The sequence below is a fragment of the Sus scrofa genome, chromosome 17, assembly GCF_054392235.1.
Source record: "Sus scrofa isolate SSC_HxYL_T2T_F1_AM1 chromosome 17, Sscrofa_HxYL_maternal_Yorkshire_Landrace_v2.0, whole genome shotgun sequence".
Lineage (NCBI taxonomy): Eukaryota > Metazoa > Chordata > Mammalia > Artiodactyla > Suidae > Sus > Sus scrofa.
Window position 1 is genome coordinate 14630654 of NC_139399.1, and position 17303 is coordinate 14647956.

The window sequence follows — 17303 nt, forward strand, 5'->3', positions numbered from 1 at the left end:
TACCTCTTTGTGATTTAATGATAAAAGGGATGTATGATTTTATTTTATTTATTTATTTATTTTTTTATTTTCCCACTGTACAGCAAGGGGGTCGTGTATACAGGATGTATGATTTTAAATGCAAACTATTACATTTAGGATGGATAAGCAATGAGGTCCTATTGTATAGCACAGGAAACCATATCCAGTCTCTTGGGATAGACAGGATGGAAGATGATATGAGAAAAAGAATATATATGTGACTGGGTCACTCTGCTGTACCGCAGAAACTGGCACAACACTGTAAATCAACTATACTTTAATAAAAATAAAATAAAACATAAAATATATATTTCTTCTTCCCTCTGAGGTTGGGTTTGACCCCATAACTTCATTTGGCCAAAGCAATTTTGGTATGGCTCTTTGCCTAGAGCATGCCATAATAGCAACTTCCCTTCTGCCTTGACCCCCAAAGAGACAAAGGGAGCAGAACCAAACTTAGAGCCTAGTCCTGCCAACCTCCAGGCTAAAGCAGAACTACCCCAACTGGCCAGTGGATCACTCTTTTGAAATATGACTGATGCAAATTTGTGCATTTTCTATATTGTATTTCAAATGAACTCATAAATTTTACCTAGTAGCAATTACCTTGTATGTGAAATTTTATATCATGATTTCCACTGATAATTATGAAGATTTTACCCTATTTCTACAGATCTTATAATTATAGTTTTTAATGGATTCTACATTAAGTGAATTAATGTAATTTATAATTTATTTCCTGAGACTATGTTCCATGCTTGTTCTGAACTAGAATTACTGATTTAAAGAGTGTAAAGACTTCTAGCTCATGTTGCCAAATTGCTTTCCAAATGGTTGCAAAAATTTAGGATGTTACCAGCACTATGTGAAAGTAATGCTACTTCATTGCTCTTTTAATGTGAAACTTTTCATATTTATCACGTTTCAATACTTTCCCACATTTTAAAGCTAATATTTAGTTAAAATATTTTCCTCTCTTTTGGGAATTGCATGTTCATATCCCTTTACTATTTAACTAATGAATTTTTTTACTGTTATTTTCTAATTTGCATGATTTTTTTAAACAAAAAATGTCTTGCTTGTCATTATCCTTAAATACATTGATGCTTTTATTACTTTATGAAAGAAAAACTCAGGTGGAGACTTGGGGAAACAATTGTAGTCTACGTATTTTTAAAACACTAATTAGAGTTATTTTAGGTTTATGGTGTAAAGTATGACTCTAAATGGATTTTTCCTGCCAAATTGCAAAGCACTTAATTCAAATAATGCTTATTAAATACCCCTTCCATTCTGCATAGTTTTGTGACATCTCTTTTAGTATATGCTGCTAGGTCGTTAGGTAAGATAATTCCATCTTCCTAAGTTAACTCTTCCAGTAGTTGGCATAGCTATTCTTTAATAAATTTTTGAGAATAGAAAATATAAGTGGCATTTGCTTTTATTTCCTAGTATTCTTCACGGGAGGCAATCAGTAAATGTTTATTGTTGTTGACCTTGGAATAAAACATGGAGAAGAGAAAAATTTCGACTATTCCATTCCTACTATTCTGTGTCTGTTCTCCCCACTTAGGTCAGTGGTAACACAAGGCATTTTCCTACAATAAATAGCAAAACACTGATTATGTGATCATCTCTGAGATAGAAATGAATCTCATAGATGGGTCCAATTACTGAACATTGAGACTTATTTGGGGACTTTCAAGTGGACTGAATTGTGAAGAATATAGTCAGAGGATCTGGAAAAGATTCAGAGCAACAGTGCTGAAACAAAAAGATAATTGGAGTTTTAGAAAAGGCTGATGCAAAGAAGAAACACATAAAAATGGATCAGTGGGGTTGCTTCGAACCATCCATTTTAGTTTCTTTGTATGTCAAAGAACATGAATAGTAAGGGGAAGCAATTTAAGATTCCATTTAATTTTTATAAGCTTCTTATTGTTTTTATTTTTAAAACCCCCCTTTCCCCTTTCTCTTATTTAGCAGTAAAAATTGTTTGAAATTCAAAAGAAATTCTAACTATTAAGAACAGACAGGAAAAGAGAAACTAAAATTCATTCTTGGTGTATCTGAAAGATGAAAGTCTGAGTGCTGATAACAAAGGAGTGGGCCAGACAGGTCCATCATCAAAGCCCAGAGAAGAATGACAAGAGAGGGCTTTGGAGCCATCCCAGAGCAGAAGTGGTGCTGAGATGAGAGCTGCTGGGAGGCCTGGGTGCATGTTAGGATCTGTCTGCTGTTTCCCTTCCTTTAAGTGTCCTTCTGTGTCCTTCTCTTTCTTCTTCAGCATTTCCTGCCTAGTAGATGTGTTTATCCCTTGGACCTCTCTTTAATTTGAAATATCTTGCTGGGTAATATCAGCGATATGCAAATCATCTTCAAATTTATGGCTCTGAGTTTTGCCATTCAATTAACGTAAATGTCCCAGACATTGCTTCTGGGATAACTTTTGTGAAGGCCCCACAGAAAATTCAAATTTAGTATTTTCAAAGCCAAGTTCATTAATCCTCACCATTCCACACCAGCTACATCTTCTATATTCCCTTTCTTAATTAATAACTTCAACAGGCACACAATCAGTCAAGCAAGAAATGCTGTAGCCTCCCCAATTTCCTGCTGCTTCATACCTCAAATTCAAATGTTCAAACCCCATATTCAAGTCAGCCCTCCTTTTCAAACTGTCTCTCAGTTCAATCTTACTGAGATTTTTATGAGCTCCTTTTAAAGTCTTGCCTGGAGGATCACAATAAGTTCCGATTTTACTCATCTTAATCTCTTCCATCTCTGATCCCTTTTTCTTTCTAGTGGGTTTTTTTCCGTAAAATACATATTTGATATCGATAGCCTATTTTATTTTCTTTTGGCTGTATCTGTGGTATGTGGAAGTTCCCAGGCTAGGGACTGAACCTACGCCACAACAGTGAACTGAGCTATTGCAGTGACAAGGCAGGATCCTTACCTGCTATGCCACAAGGGAACTCCATGATAGCCTATTTTAAAATAGCCATTAATGTCACCATTTTGTCTACTGCGTAAAATCCAAAATGTGGTCTCCCCCTACCTTTCCAAGCTTATTAATTGCCACACACATTCATGTACTCTAACCTTGAGCCTTGCCAGGCTATTTTCTTTCTCTATGTTATGCAGTGTCAGCCTCTATGACCATACAATTAATTCAAAAGACTTATCAAGTTGGAGTTAATCCTGTTCATTTTTTTTTTGCCATAGCATTCTTTTATACTGTGTAACACTTATAATTGTTTTACAGTAGTGGTGTTTGTACATTATAGAAAGTACAGCTATTACTAATTGAAAGGCAGGTCCAGTGTAATCTCTCCATTTTTGTATCCTCCTATGTTGTCCGTAAAAATTTATTGTGACAGTTTGCACATGGGATGTTCCAGTCAATATGCTTTATTGAATGAAATCTCAACTTCCATTTAGATAAAATATTCTACATTGAACCCTTGCTCTTACCTGCTGATACTTCAAAACCCACATGTTTCTGCACAGAAAATAACTCAAAACAATTCACCAGGAGTTCCCATTGTGGCTCATCAGAAATGAATCTGACTAGTATCCATGAGTACGCAGGTTCGAATCCTGGCCTCACTCAATGGGTTAAGGATTTGGTGTTGCCGTGAGCTGTGGTGTAGGTTGCAGACGTGGCTCAGATCTGGTGTTGCTATGGCTGTGGCTTAGGCTGGCAGCTACAGCTCCAATTGGACCCCTAGCCTGGGAACCTCCATATGCTGTGGGTGTGGCCCTAAAAAGCAAAAGCAAAAAAAAAAAAAAAAAAAAGATACACCAAAAATTCGTAACTGTGGTTACTTCTGCCGAGGAAGATTAGGTGGAGGGTTACAGCGGGAGACTGGAACTTTTCACCCTATGATCTTTTGTACAGTTTAAAATATTATACTATCAATTTTGTAATAAAATCAAAGCAAACAAAATAAATGCCATAGCCACCGGCACAGACCCAGTCATGCTTGTTTAAAGACTTGAACATACTTCAAGCCAACTAATGTTGTTTTGAGAGCACACTGTAAGAGTGAAAAATGATGCAGTCCTTTTTTTGTTTGTTTTTAAATCAGAAAGTTTCATCATGTCAAATTTTAGAAGAATTAGATGTCATGAAGAGTTTAAAATTTCTTCTTGAATGTACATATACATTAAAATACTATTTCAGATTTTAAAACAGAAAAGGAGATAACATTGGAAGTATATAGGAGTTCCTGCTGTGGCTCAGTGAGTTAAGAACCCAACTAGTATTTATGAGGATGCAGGTTCGATCCCTGGTCTTGCTCAATGGATTAAAGGTCCGGTGTTGCTGTGAGCTGTGGTGTAGGTTGAAGACTCGGCTTGAATCTGGTGTTGCTGTGGTTGTGGCGTAGGCTGACAACTATAGCTCTGATTTGACCCCTAGCCTAGGAACTTCCATATGCTGCAGGTGCGGCCCTTTAAAAAAAAGTTGGATGTGTATAGCTTACTAATTGCTGAAATTTTTAAATATTTTAAAAGATAACTCTGATTTTTTTATAATTACAATTTGAATAACTTCTGTTTAATAATTTTTTTTTTTTTTTTTTTTTTTGCTTTTTAGGACTGCACTCCTGGCATATGAAAGTTCCCAGGCTAGGGGTCGAATTGGAGCTACAGCTGTCGGCCTATACCACAGCCACAGCAACTCAGGATCCGAGCTGCCTCTGCGACCTACACCACAGCTCACAACAATGCCAGATCCCCAACCCACTAAGTGAGGCCAGAGATTGAACCCGCATCCTCAAGGATCCTAGCCGGGTTTGTTAACACTGAGCCGCAAAGGGAACTCCCTGTTTAAGAATTTTTAAAAAGTAGCTCTCCATAAGGCCAAAGGGAAACTAAGTGTAGTCCACGTATTTATCCCAAGATATATTGGATCATTCATGCACTCATTTAAAAAAAAAGTTTAGAAAAATATATAATCAATTTATCTATAATTTAAGATGTATGAACAGTAAGACCATCAAAGTAGTCCTACATACAATGGAGTTAATGAGCCATAAACTTACCTTGAACGAAAGTGCTGGCTTTGGATGGGGCTTATACATAATTTGTAACTTCAATGATATGATCTTCCTCTTCCTTTTACTGTACTATAATTAGAGATGTAGGAAATATAAATTATTCTTTTCATTTATTGTGCATATTGAAGAATTAATGTCATAAAATCCCTTGACTTCTTCCTATTTTACCAACAGTGATTGTGAGAGATAAAAGATTGTTCTAGGAGCAGCTTGCACTCCTTTTCAGAAGTTGACACTAATCTCCCTCTCTCTTTTTTTTTTTTTTTTTTTTTCTTCTTTCTTCTTAGGGCCGCACTAGGGGCATTTGAAGGTTCCCAGGCTAGGGGGGTCTAATCGGAGCTACAGCTGCTGGCCTACACCACAGCCGCAGCAACGCAGGATCTGAGCCGAGTCTGTGACCTACACCATAGCTCACAGCAACGCCACATCCTTAACCCACTGAGCAGGGCCAGGGATTGAAAACGCAATCGGATTCATTTCCACTGTGCTACAACGGGAACTCCCCATTTTTTTTTTTTTTTTTTTTCTTGACGCAAATCTCTTGAGAGCAGATACAGAAAGAAATAAGCTGGAGATTTCCCATCATGGCTCAGTGGAAACAAATCCAACTAAGAACCATGAGGTTGCGAGTTCAATCCCTGACCTCGCTCAGTGGGGTTAAGGATCCTGTGTTGCTGTGAGCTGTGGTGTAGGTCACAGATGCAGCTCAGATCTGTTGTCGCTGTGGCTGTGGTGTAGGCTGGCAGCTGTAGCTTTGATTAGGACCCCTAGCCTGGAAACCTCCATGTACTGTGGGTGCAGCCCTAAAAAGACAAAGAGACAAAAAATAAATAAATAAATAAAATAAGCTGGCAAATTAAGAAATTACCAGTGAAACTTTCCTCTTTTCACTAGGCATACAACATACAGCCTAACTGAGCAAGTGTTATTTCCCTCTGCAGGAGACTCTTCATTATTTTCAAGACATAAAGAACATCAATTTTAGGATTTGGGGGAGGCTAAAAATTATTGGTAAGTTTAATATCTTTGATATCCTTATAAAAGCAGAATTTACACTCTTGAAAGAAAACAGGTTCATTAAACTCCATACTGGAGAAAATATACTCTAGACCCATTCTATCCCTCTATTCTTTCTTTATGGTACTGTACTTTTCATGTTTCCACATTTTCACATTTTTGCACAGAATTTGTTTTCATAACTACCTTTTGGAAGTGAAATTTTCTGTGATAAACCAAAATCATCAGTATAACAGTTCCAGACGATTATTTAATACTGGATGTCAATAGTACTCGGTAACTTGTTTCTGAATCTGACTTAAAGCATAAACATCAAAATGTTTATCACTGCAAAATACGAAATAAAGGTCACTTTTTTTGAGTTCAGCAACAATAATAACCAAAGATTTAATTGAACAGGAAATGGCTGGTTATGTTTTCTTTTCCTTTCTTGCTGAAAGAATATCAATCCCATAATTTCTGTTTTTTGTTTCTTCTTTTTTAAAGTTGAGGTATAATTTATATATAATTACCACGATAAAGACAAGGAACGTATCATCTTCTGTTTTTGAAGTTTGAAGAGATATGTAACATTTCATATGGTGCTTTAACTGTGGGGTATATGCATTGTAAACAGGCAGGTGATGTGGAGTAAAACACTTTTTTTTTGTTTTGTTTTTTTAGGGCTGCACCAGAGGCATATGGACGTTCCCAGTCTAGGGGTTGAATTGGAGCTGTAGCTGCAGCAACTCCAGATCCGAGCCATGTCTGCAACCTATACCACGGCTTATGGCAATGCCAGATCCTTAACCCATTGAGCAAGGCCAGGATACTAGTCAGATTCGTTTCCGCTGAGCTTTGATGGGAACTCCCGTAGAACACATTTGTAAACTTCTTCAAGGATAACCTGCCTGCCATCCTCTCACCACTAACCTCAAGCCCACACCATCTCTATCTTGAGTCTTTGAGGAATAGACCATCTGCCTATTTCCTGAAGATATTGGTAGGTATTCTACTTAATGGCGTCTTCACATGGCATACTATTTAATGGGAAAAAAATTTGGAGTGCATTGGCAAAAATAAAAACTTGATTGACAGTAGGAAGCCAATAATATGTGTCATCAGTTCCTATCACATTGTTTTCCTTATGTAGAAATACAACTTAAGGACTAAAAGGTATGGGTGTTGTTTTAGTTACCTAAGAGTAAGGTGGACAAAGGAGAACACATAACAGTATAGAAAATTCTCCTTAGAAGGGATATGTCATCATGTGCTGAGACCAGCTCAGCAGGTGAGGGCTGAAGAACGGGTGCTGTGGAACTTAAGAAAACGTTAATATAAAACAAGACACAGAGACATTTATCTTAATTAAAGGTGGGAACCCGGGTACTCAAGTCTCAGGGACCAAGAGCTCTGCCTCACGAAACCACACTGCTTTTATTGTGCTCTTTAGGATTACATCAACTGAGGAGGGGATTGTAGATGCAGAATATTGTTCTTTTATTATTTTGAAAGTCACATAGCGGGTAGCTGCTTAAGCTTTTATTCTGACCTTTCGGCATTTAATAATCATTAGCATTGAGGAAGCTTGGTGTTAGCTGTCTATGCATAGCATGTAGAGAATCATCATCGTGCTTCATCAAATGGCATGCCTATCTGCAGCAACCCAGAGGTGCCTAGGTTTGCACCTCATTCTCCTTGCTGATGCATGTCCCGCTAACAACCCCTCATAAAAGAGGGCCTTGAGGCTCCTCTTTCTCTTATTCTAACAGGACATGCTGTGCAAATACTGTGCCTATCTGCACAGGTCCAGCATGCCTAGACCAACGCATTGTGACCTCATTCAGCTGACTGCATGAGTAACGTGTGCCTTTTGGTCTTTGTGCTTAAGCTTAAGTTATTTACCAGCACTGCAACTGATTTTCAAGCAGGAATAGAGGGTAAAGTTAAATAAAGCAGGACAAGATGGAGTTTTTAGCATAGAAAATAGAAACAGAGGTGAAGAAAAGATTGTAGAAACATGTCTCCCAACAATCATGTCAATAACACTAGAGACTGTCAAACATTATTTTCTATCACAAGTGGCAGGATGATATAATGAGGCCATCAGTGTATCTGGAACAGAAGACCTGCATCTAAGTCCATTATTCTTTACTGTCTGGGTAAGCATGGGCAAGTTTCTTTTTTTCTTTCAGAGGTTCAGCTACTTCCTTTTAAAATGAGGTAGATGAGCTAGATTGGGGTCAACAGTACTTTCTCTAAGGGCTAGATAGTAGATTTTTGCTCTGTGGGCCATATGGCCTCAGTTGCTACTACCCAACTCTGCACTGTAGTGCAGAAGCAGCCAGAGACAATATTTAAGCAAAAGAGTGAAGGAGCATGAAAGTGTCTATGTTGTAATACAATTTATTAACAAAACTAGAAAGTAAGGAGTAGTTTCCTGACACCTGGACGAGATGATTTCTAGAGCTCCTTTCAGTTATAAATGCCAATTATTGCACTAAGAATGTGCTTCCTTTCCAAGTATTGGAAGTTGTCACAGAATTACATTTGGAAAGAAGATACCCCAAGAGGAGATTTAGTTTCTTTATCTACTTCAGGCAAGATTAGACTTAAATCACTAATGAAAACAGCTCTCCAACTCCTGATCTAGTAAAGGGATAAATCTCCCTTTGCATTTTTTCCCTTTTGTAAAATCACCATACAATCGGTAATATATCTAAAGTTAGTGAAAGATTTTGGAAATATCCTTAATGGTTTTAGATTGAATATCTTGCCATTTTAAAAAGTGACTTTACACATGATAGAAGACAGAGGGATGATAGGTCTCTTTTTCATTATTCTTACAGCTTCAAACCCTCAGAAATCATTCTTTTCTCTTAATAGATCCAAACAGTATAAAATTTTTCTTCCATACGAAGAAATTGTCATAATTTTTTTTTTAGATTTGGAATGTATATTTAATAGATTAGAAACCATAGCTCTTCTGTCAGCCTTCAAGCTTTTCATTCCGTTTATCTTTTTCATTTAAGTTACTTTATGAGCTTTATAAATAAAACATAAAGAGTGCCCAAGACAATATAGTGATCAGAGTTTTCATGTAATAAAAACTACCAGAATAATCTAATCTTAACCAAAATAACATTTATGATCATTGTTACCTTAGAGTGTAAAAAAGTTCATTGATATAAATCTTAATTCAAAATAGATACAAAAAGTGGAATACAATTATAAATTATGTCAACTAATGTTAGCATTAAATTTTACTTCTCCATTTTTATGCCTTGATGTGCAGATAATCATTTAACTATCTTTTGGAAATGAATTGATTTCCCTAAGTTCTATTTAGTATTCATTATATATTTTTTACTGTCATATAAATAGGATAAATTACATAAAAACCCATTACAACTCAAAAGAGACAAATGCTCCTTAAGATTAGGTTAAATTTACTCTAAGGTCCAGAGATATTTGCAGAAGCCATATAAGGAAAGTGATTTTTTATATGTATATATATATAGTTACTGGAGTTCCCTGGTGGCCTAGCACTTAAGGATCTGTGGATTGTCGCTGCTGTGGCTTGGGTTCAGTCCCTGACCAGGGAACTTCCACAGGCCTCAGGCATAGCCAAAAAAAAAAAAAAAATTACCAGAAGTTATTCCTGTTTTTATCTTCAACATCTTCCAATCTTCCATCATGTGTTCTTTTTCTATTAAAGCCCAACTCAAACATCACTAGCTTTCAGCTTTGCACAAGTTAATAGCAATTCTTTCAGGGCTAGAAAGATATCTATTTTATACACTCCCATGTTGTCAGCACCCAGGAAAATGTGTAGCCCATGTAGTTGTTTATAAAGCAGATTGGCTTGGTTTCGTATGGCATTGTCTTTTTTTTTGGTCTTTTCTAGGGCTGCTCCCGTGGCATATGGAGATTCCCAGGCTAGGGGTCTAATCAGAGCTGTAGCCGCTGGCCTACGCCAGAGCCACAGCAACGCGGGATCCGAGCTGCGTCTGCAACCTACACCACAGCTCATGATAACGCCGGATCGTTAACCCACTGAGCAAGGCCAGGGATCGAACCCTCAACCTCATGGTTCCTAGTCGGATTCATTAACCACTGAGCCACAACAGGAACTCCTGGTATGGCATTGTCTTTATCACCATCATCATCACTGTCACCATCACCAAATCACTGTCCTGTTACTATGTCATACATTGTACCAGCCACTTAGATCATTTATAATCATACAACAAATGTACACATCAGATATATATATTTTTTCCTTTTTCATTTTCTTCAAATTTTTAGTCTTGTCAGGTTGTTAATGTCTGCGGTAAAGAAATACCAGAGCCAGGATTTGAACTTAGGTAGTCCAGTACCTTAATATACTATTGTATGTGTGTGTTTTACTACACCCTCAGCACGTATAAGTTCCTGAGCCAGGGATCAAACTCACACCATAGAAGTGATCTGAGCTACAGTAGTGACAATGCTGGATCCTTAACCACTAGGCTACCAGGGAACTCCTATAAAACTCTTAGAAGACATAAGCGGTAACCTTCTTGACATGGGTCTTGGTGATAATGTTTTTAACTTGACACCAAAAGCAAAAGCAACAAAAGCAAAAATAAATGAAACTATATCATACTAAAAAGCTCCTATGCAGCAAATGAAACCACCAACAAAATGAAAAAAACAAACTACTGATTGGGAGAAAATATTTGCAAATCACATACCTGATAAGGGGCTAATATCCAAAAAATATAAAGAACTCAAACAACTCGCAAAAAAAAAAAAAATAAACAATTTCATTAAAAAAGGGGGCAGAAGATCTGAATAGAGATTTTTCCAAAAAAGACGTGCAGATGGCCAAGAGGTGCATAAAAAGATGCTCAACACCAAGGAGAGGCAAGATGGCGGAAGAGTAAGAGGACACGCTCACCCTCTCCCACAAACACATCAAAAAAACCATGTCTACATGTAAAACAACTCGCACAGGACATCAACTGAATGCTGGCAGAAGAACTTAAATTTCCAAAAAGGGCAAGAAACTCTTGACATAACTGGGTAGAACAAAAGAAAAAAAAAGAGAAAAGGAATCAGGCCAGGACAAGCATTCCCAAGAGGGAGCTGTGAAGGAGAAAGGCAACCCACACCCTCGGAAGCCACCTAACCTAAGGAAAGGCCAGTGGAGGTGGAGGGATCTCCAAGATACTGAGGGAAGCGAAGCAGCAGGTCTGAGAACCGAAAAACAGTGGGAGAAGCACAGATCACCTGAACCACTGGTGCAGACCACAGCCTGAGAAGCTTGGGTTGGGGCTGGGCGCTGAGACCTAGACTCTGGAAGTCAGTCCCTGGGAGCAGGCTGGGGTTGGTGATGTGGAGACAGCCTAAGAGTCTAGGGAGTGGTGCGCTGAGGAGGGGGTAGGTGGTACACTAAGGGCTGGGGAGTGGAAAGCCATGGCAGAGGGAACCCAGGAGAAGGTCTGGACCCACAGGAGAGATAAGGTGCCATTGTTGGGGAGGGGAGAGGAGAAGGGGCAGGCCACTGCCATAGAAAACTCCTTGCGCCACAGCTTGCACATGCTTGCCACCCCCCCCACCCCCATCACAGAGGGCAGGGCGTCATGCAGCACCCTGCCTTGTGGGAATCAGAGAAGCCAAGCTCCTGGCTGAATCCCTGACCTTCGAGAATCTGGCACTGCTTTGCAGCGCTCTGGCCTCTTCCCCACCCAGGAGAAGCTCTGTTCCTTTGCAGCGTTCTGGGCCAGCCCAGACCTGGGGAAGCCATGCACCGATCGGCATAGCTCTGCCCAACCCCCCAGTAGCTGCATGGTGCTTTACATCACTCTAGGCCGTCTTGCCCTGCAGGAAGCCACCCTACCCACCCTAGACTGTGCCTCTGAGGTGCAACCCCTCGCGACCAGGAGTTGCTTGCTAGCCCACTGTAGACCTGATGTCTCCAGCAGTGGGAAGCCGCTTATTAGTCCATGGTGGACCAGACCTGCAGGTGGTGGGAGCAAACCACCGCAATTATCCCTGACTCTAGAAGTGGGCATGGCCTACCACAGCTAGGGATAGCGGAACAAAAATCACTTGCAGCCCCAACCACTTCAGAAGGCATCCAGAGAAGGACACTACCACGGAACTCCACCTGATGTTGCTCTCACTCCCCCTGGAGCACACACATGCACTGCAGCTGCCACTGCCAAACATTCTGGGAGGGGCCCAGACGCTTGGTCACTGTCCCTTCTTAGGACCCTGCAACTAAGAGCACCTTGTTCAGCACATCCTGTGGGGGCTAAGCAGGACCAGGTGCTTCTTGAATGATTTACAGGTGGTGGGGGCAAACCACCACAGTTATCTCTGGCTCCAGAGGTGGCAATGGCCCGACACCACTAGGGGTTGGTGAACAGGCACCACTTGCAGCCTCATTCACCTCAAGAGCACCGCAGAGGAAGGCGTTGTGAACGAATCAACTATTGGTGCTCATGCACCCTTGCAAACACACCGGCCCTGCTGCTGCCACTGCTGAATGTTCAGGGCAGTACGCATATGTCAGACCTCTGTCACCTCCCAGGATCCTACACCTAGGAATAGCCTGTGCAGCACCTCCTGTGTAGGCTAAGTAAGACGGATTACCTCATACATGGTCTACAGGTGGCAGAGGCAAACCACTGCAGTTACCACAGAAGCTAGAGACGATCGTGGCCCACTCCCACTAGGGGTCCCTGAACAGGCACCACCTGTGGTTCCAATCACCTCAAAGGAGGGCATTGCAATCAAACACAAGCCTTTATTGCTCTCACCCCCCTGGGAACTCACACACCCTGTTGCAGCTACAGCCAAATTCTCTGGTCATTTTGCAGATCCTTCTAGAGCTCATTACCCGTGCCCAGGTCCCCGCAACTAGGAGTAACCTGTGCCACTTTCCTGCAGGTCCCTGCTTCTGTTGAGAGCCCAATGAACAGGCAGTGAATGCTGGCCTACCAATTGCCCCCTTCTCCCTGAAAACACACTGGCATCCTGGGGATAACAGACTGCTCACACCAAAGAAAGAGACAGCAAATATCCAAACTCCCACACCAAAAACAAAACAAACAAAAAAACTCCCAAAAATACAAAGGGGGTATTCTTGCATAGAAATAGACTTATAAGACTACAGTTTGGCTTTCTCAAATTCACAGAAAAAAAAAAAAAAAAAAGCAAGATGAATAAGCTCAGAAACCACTCCCAGTTAAAACAACAGGAAAACTCACCCTAAAGCAGTCATCAAGGAAACAGACCTCTGCAGTTCGACAGACTTTGAGTTCAAAAGGGAAATAGTGAAAATACTGAAGGAATTAAGAGAGGTTATGAACAGTAATGCAGATTCCCTCAGAATTGATGGGAACTATAAAATATAAGGAGGAGCCAAGAAAAACTAGAACATTCATTTGCAGAGATACAAACTGAACTAAAGGCAATAAAGACCAGAATGAATAATGCAGAGGAATGAATTAGTGACGTGGAAGATGGAATAATGGAAATCACCCAAACAGGACAGCAGACAGAAAATCAAATGAAGAAACATGAAAGCAATATAAGAGACCTATGAGATAATATAAAGTAGGCCAATCTATGCATAATAGGAATTCCAGAAGGAAAAGAGAAAGAAAAGCGGATTGAAAATATGTTTGAAGAAATTATGGCTGAAAACTCTCCAAATCTAAAGCATACTAATATCAAGATATGGGAAGCACAGAGGGCCCCAAACAGGCCCACACCAAGACATGTTATAATAAAAATGGCAAAAATTAAAGGTAAAGAGAGGATTCTAAAGGCAGCAAGAGAAAAGCAAAGCATTAATTATAAGGAAACCCCAATGAGGCTATCAGCTGATTTCTCTGCAGAAACACTACAGGCCAGGAGGGAGTGGCAATATATATTTAAAGCACTGAAAGGAAAAAATTTGCAACCTAGAATACTCTATCCAGCAAGAATATCATTTAAAATAGAAAGGTAAATAAAGAATTTCTCCAACAAACAAAAGCTAAAAGAGTACAGCAATACAAAACACATTCTAAAAGAAACACTGAAAGGGCTTCTCTAAAAAAAAAAAAAAAATAGGAAAATCTAGGATGGAGGAAACCACAATTGGAAAGCAGTCGCTTAAGTAAACCAGCATACTGATCTAAACATGAAGATGTTAAAGGAAAAAAAAAAAAAAAAAAAAGACATCAAATTCATACAATGTGGGCAAGGGAAGTAAGAAAAATTAGATTCTTTTTTTTAAGGATGTGTTTAAGCCTATATAATTATTAGGCTAAAGCAAGCAGATATAGGAAGGGGTTAACACACTTAAAAACAGGGCAACCACAAATAAAAACTAGACATTACATTCACAAAAACTGAAAAGAATTCAAACATAAAATAAATGGAAATCATCCAGCCAAAAGAAGAAAGAAAAGAGAAGCATAGAATCAACTGGAAAACAAGGTTTAAAATGGCAATAAATATGTATCTATCAATAATCACCTTAAATGTCAATGGAATGAATGCTCTGATCAAAAGACACAGAGTGGCAGATTGTATAAAAAAGCAAAAACCTTCAATCTGCTGCCTACAAGAAACTCATCTTAGGGCAGAGTACACTGTTAGATTGAAAGTGAGGGGATGGGAAAATATGTTTCATGTCAATGGACCAGACAGGAAAGCAGGAGTTGTAATACTCATATCAGACAAAATAGACTTTAAAACGAAGACCATAAAGAAAGACAAAGAAGGACACTATTTAATGATTAAAGGCTCCATTCAAGAAGAGGATATTACAATCAATATATGTGCCCCTAATATAGGAGCACCCAGATACCTACAACAAATACTAACAGACATAAAAGGAGAAATTGATGGGAATACAATCATAGTTGGAGACTTTAACACCTCACTCGCATCAAAGGACAGATCCTCTAGACAGAAAATCAATAAAGCAACAGAGATTCTAAAGGAAACAATAGAAAAGTTATACTTAATTGACATTTTCAGGACATTACATCCAAAAAAATCAGAATATACCTTCTCAGGTGCAGATGGAACATTCTCAAGAATTGATCACATATTGGGGCACAAAGCTAACCTCAGCAAATTTAAGAGTATAGAAATTATGTTGAGTATCTTCTCTGACCACAATGGCATGAAACTAGCAATCAACCACAGGAAAAGAAGTGATAAAAAACCGACTCCATGGAGACTAAACACGTGCTACTAAAAAGCCAGTGGGTCAGTGAGGAAATTAGAAAATACCTTGAGACAAGTGATAATGAAGACACAACCACTCAAAATCTATAGGATGCTGCAAAAGCATCAGTGCTCAGAGGGAAGTTCCTAGAAATACAGGCCTTTCTCAGAAAAAAAGAAAAATCTCAAATCTACAACTTAACCTACCACCTGAATGAATTAGAAAAAGAAGAACAAGCAAAACCTAAAGTCAATAGAAGGAAGGAAATCATAAAGATCAAAGAGGAAATCATTAAAATAGAGATTCAAAAAACAATAGACAAAATAAAAAAACCAAGAGCTGGTTCATTGACAAGGTAAACAAAATAGACAAACCTCTGACTAGACTCACCAAGAAGAGGAGAGAAAAAACCCAAATAAACAAAATAAGAAATGAAAAAGGAGAAGTCACAATGGATACTACAGAAATACAAAAATCCATAAGAGAATACTATCAACAACTATACGCCAACGAATTTGAAAACCAAGAGGAAATGGACATATTTGTAGAGACCTACAGCCTGCCAAAACGGAATCAAGAAGAAACAGATCAACTGAACAGACCAATCACTAGAAACGAAATTGAATATGTCATAAAAACACTCCCTGCAAATAAAAGTTCAGGACCAGATGGCTTCACAGGAGAATTCTACCAAACATACAAAGAGGAACTTATACCCATCCTCCTTAAACTTTTTCAAAAAGTTGAAGAAAAAGAAACACCCCCAAAGACATTCTATGATGCTACCATCACCCTACTTCCAGAACCACACAAAGATACCACCAAAAAAAGAAAACTATCGACCAATTTCTTTGATGAACTTAGACACAAACATTCTCAACAAAATTTTAGCCAACTGAATCAAACAACACATCAAAAAGATCATACACCACAACCAGGTGGGATTCATCCCACGTGCACAAGGATGGTTCAACATACACAAATCAATCAACGTCATACACCACATTAACAAAAGTCAAAAAACACATGATCATCTTGATAGACACAGAAAAAGCATTTGACAAAGTCCAACATCCATTCATGATCAAAACTCTTACCAAGGTGGGTAGAGAGGGAACCTTCCTTAACATAGTCAGAGCCATTTATGACAAACCCACAGCAAATATAATACTCAGTGGAGAAAAGCTGAAAGCCTTCCCATGAAAACCTGGAACAAGGCAAGGATGCCCACTCTCACCACTGTTCTTCAACAGAGTACTGGAAGTCCTAGTCACAGCAACCAGACAAACAAAAGAATACAAGGCATCCAAATAGGAAGAGAAGAGGTAAAATTGTCACTGTATGCAGATGACATGATATTATATGTAGAAAACCCTAAGGACTCAACCCCAAAATCTACTTGAGCTGATCAACAAGTTCCCCAAAGTAGCAGGATATAAGATTAACATTTGGAAATCAGTCCCAAATAGTCTGTATACTAACAATGAAATAGTAGAACAGGAATACAGAAAGACAATACCTTTTAAAATTGCACCCCCAAAAATCAAATACCTGGGGATATACCTGATCAAGGAGGTAAAGGACTTATATGCTGAGAACTAGAAAACATTCATCAAGGAAATGAAAGAAGATGTAAAGAAAGGGAAAGATATTCCATGCTCCTGGGCTGGACAAATTAATATTGTAAAAATGGCCGTACTACCCCAAGCAATCTACCAATTCAGTGCAATCCCTATCAAATTACCCAGGGCATTTTTCACAGAACTAGAACAAACATCCCAAAACTTTATATGGAACCACAAAAGACCCAGAATTGTCAAAGCAATTCTGAGGAACAAAAACCAAGCAGGAGGTATCACTCTCCCAGACTTCAGGCAATATTACAAAGCTACAGTCATCAAGACAGTGTGGTACTGCTACCAAAACAGACATACGGACAAATGGAACAGATTAGAAAACCCAGAAATAAACCCAGACACCTAGGGTCAACTAATCTTTGACAA

General features: G+C 39.0%; 1 long non-coding RNA gene across 5 annotated transcripts in view; it reads left to right on the forward strand.

Annotated features, from left to right (window-relative positions):
• LOC146395138 (uncharacterized) overlaps positions 1-17303 on the forward strand; it is a 547588-nt gene that overhangs the window by 134179 nt on the left and 396106 nt on the right. For all 5 annotated transcript variants that reach the window (XR_014831886.1, XR_014831884.1, XR_014831885.1 and 2 more), the window contains exon 4: positions 6029-6098. This is a non-coding gene — a long non-coding RNA (uncharacterized LOC146395138). The remainder of the gene's footprint in view (positions 1-6028; positions 6099-17303) is intronic.